General features: G+C 45.8%; 1 non-coding gene across 1 annotated transcript; it reads left to right on the top strand.

Annotated features, from left to right (window-relative positions):
• Positions 1 to 164, top strand: LOC128111378 (U1 spliceosomal RNA). The gene has a single exon (XR_008218621.1). It is a non-coding gene; the product is annotated as a U1 spliceosomal RNA (small nuclear RNA).
• Positions 165 to 3,115: the final 2,951 nt, after the last annotated feature.

Here is a 3,115-nt window from a genome sequence, read left to right as displayed (position 1 = left end):
ATACTTACCTGGCAGGGGAGATACCACGATCACAAAGGTGGTTTTCCCAGGGCGAGGCTTATCCATTGCACTCCGGATGTGCTGACCCCTGCGATTTCCCCAAATGCGGGAAACTCGACTGCATAATTTGTGGTAGTGGGGGACTGCGTTCGCGCTCTCCCCTCTTTAAATAAAATAAAAAAAAATAAAAATAAAAAAATAAAAGAATCAACACATTCCTAACACCCGCCTCTATCACACTACTCACTTGGTTTTCTATCACGTATCACAAATTCTTTTGTTTCTTTCTTTCCACGTGTATGTACTGTGTGGGGGTATGTGTGGGTGCAGGAACATATATGTATGTGTGTCTATGAAGGTCTAAGGACAATATCAGGAATCCTTTATTGTTCTACCATATTCTTTGAGGCAGGGCCTCTCAATCAAACCTAGTGCTCAACAATAGGGCTCTCCCTAGACATCTTACTCCTGGGATCCCCAGTCTCCACCTTCATAGGCTGGAACGGCAGTCCACCTGACATTATATAGGTCTTAGGGTTCCAAACACCTGTAATCTTGCTTGTGGCTTTCACTGCTGAACCATCCCCTACCCTACCCTGGCCATAGGTATTTCCAGCAAACATTTATCACTATATTTCATATTAGCAAATATAGTTAGTTGATACAGAATTCTGAGTTCCACTGTGTTACAGTATTTCATAAAACACTCAAACACTTTTGAGGATCTTGAGTTTAATAATAGAAATAAAAAAAAGAAGAAGAGGGTCTGTAGAGCATGCCTGCTTAAGTGTTTGTGTTTGACACACCTCTCTTCCTTTGTGAAAGCACAGGTTAACTTTAGAGAACTCGGTGACCAATATTGACATTTGGGAAATGTTTTAAGAAGGTTTCTAGAGAACCAGGACAGTCACTAGCATGGCTCTGGAGCTGTGGAGTCAGGACTTAACAAGAGATTCGAAAGCTAAAACTTAAAAGGCATAAAGAGTCAGCAGAGCCTGGTACATTCATTTGAGGGCAGGTCCAAGCCCCTTCTTCCTGGGCGGGAGGAAGGAAAAGGGGAATCTGTGGTTGGTATGTAAAATAAATAGAAAATCTCTCTCTCTCTCTCTCTCTCTCTCTCTCTCTCTCTCTCTCTCTCTCTCTCTCTGTTTTTCAAGACAGAATTTCTCTGTGTAGCTTTGAGCCTTTCTTGGAACTCACTCTGTAGCCCAGGCTGGCCTCGATCGTGTAACATTTTTTGTCATAAGAAAATTGAATTAGAAACCACAACATCTGTTCAACCTGTTTTCCTGATGAAGAGGAATGAGAGTCCAGAGTTTACTTTTTTTTTTCTCCCTGTTTTTCAAGACAAGGTCTCTTTGTGTAGCCCTTGCTGTCCTGAAACTCACTCTGTAGACCAGGCTGGCCTTGAACTCACAGAGATCTGCCTGCCTCTGCTTTCGGTGGGCTGGGATTAACAGTGTGCGCCACCACCCCCCGGCCAGAGTTTGCTTTTAATGACCCTTTCTCCAAACCATCTCTACCCAGATGTTCGGTAGAAGTTCGACATGGATGGAAAAGCTGGGAAAGGGGTAGGGGCACGAAACAGTTCCCATAGCTTGCAGTGGAGCTGTGGACACAGCTTAAGAAGAGAATTATGTAAGCTCTTGCAAAGCAACTTCCTCTCAAACCATAGATTATCTTAAACCAGAGATAATAGGGTGATGTTGTTGTGCCCACGTCTCGAGACCCCCAAGCAAGACCACCACAGAGACAATATCTGAGCAAAACACACAGGGGTTTATTGATAACAAGCAAGCCCGGGCTTGGTCTGTGTCCAACACTCCGATGCAGTGGGTGGAGGAGGATGGCCCTGAGCTCTCAGGGTGAGGGGCTTTTGAAGGGAAAAACCACAAGCAGGGTTTTATAAGGCTTTGCGTTGTATGATTGGGTGAGGGTATGTAACCTTTGAATTTACTGGCTGGGGGTTACAGTTATCATTTTTGGGCAGGCCTGGACAAGTCCCAGGCTCTGTCCTTGAGCTGCTATGGGGGCTGGCTGGCCCCGCACGTTCACATTGACCCCTGCATGTAGCTCTAAGTTGGTGAGGGGTCCCAGACAGTAAACAACTGGCTGAACCTTGAGCAGTCAGAGTACGTGCAGAAAGGGAGCTACTGCAAGGACTATATGTCTTTTGTTCAGGGCCCTCCCAGAAACTGCTTGCTCAAGTCTCAGGAAACTGAAGTTGAGGCCTGATCTCTGAGAGAAGACTGAGCAGCCTGTTAAGGCGTCTGCTTGGTCTTTTCAATGTCAGCAACAGATAGTAAACAGACCCCGCACAACACAAGACAATCTCAAGAAGGAATTAGTAATTTCTAGTTCAAGCCAATTCTGGAAAAAAAAAAATACACACACACGGGGCTGGAGAGATGGCTCAGAGGTTAAGAGCACTGACTGCTCTTCCAGAGGTCCTGAGTTCAATTCCCAGCAACCACATGGTGGCTCACAACCATCTGTAATGACATCTGGTGCCCTCTTCTGGCCTGCAGTCATACATGCTGTATACATAATAAATAAATAAAATCTTTAAAAAAAAAAAAATACACACACACACACACACACACACACAAAGTTTCTCTGCCGATGCAGTAAGCCAGGATCAAGACAAATTGAAAAAGTATAACAACAGGTATATTAAGCAAAGTTCTCCTGTCCCAGAGATCGAGGCCAGAGAAGTCGCACCGCCGCCCCCACCCCCCAAACAGGGAGATTTTATAGGTTATAGATGAGGGGTGATGACGTGTCCACCACAAGCTGGGTTTGTGCCGAAGTGTGGTCAAAAGCTGAGTGCTTAGGTGGAGACTTGAGCGGCTGGCAACTTCAGGGGAGGAGGCTGCAGCAGCCACCAAGAATATGGAACAGGGCTTTGTGGTGCTGTCCTTTGTTCGGAGACTCGAGTGGGCGGGGGTTTGGAGAGAGAGAGAGAAGAATGGGTCTTTCCAGGACACACAGAGGCTCCAACCGAATAGCTTCCTTTTTTTTTTTTTATTTTTTTATTTTATGGGGTGTGTGTGTCTCACCATGGGGCATGCCTATGAAGGTCAGACAGCCTGTGAGAGCTGGGTCTCTGCTACCA

The sequence above is a fragment of the Peromyscus californicus genome, unplaced genomic scaffold (assembly GCF_007827085.1).
Source record: "Peromyscus californicus insignis strain IS unplaced genomic scaffold, ASM782708v3 Scaffold_15__1_contigs__length_86483966, whole genome shotgun sequence".
NCBI lineage: Eukaryota > Metazoa > Chordata > Mammalia > Rodentia > Cricetidae > Peromyscus > Peromyscus californicus.
Note: the sequence above shows the minus strand (reverse complement) of the source record. Positions and strands in the feature narration are given on the sequence as shown.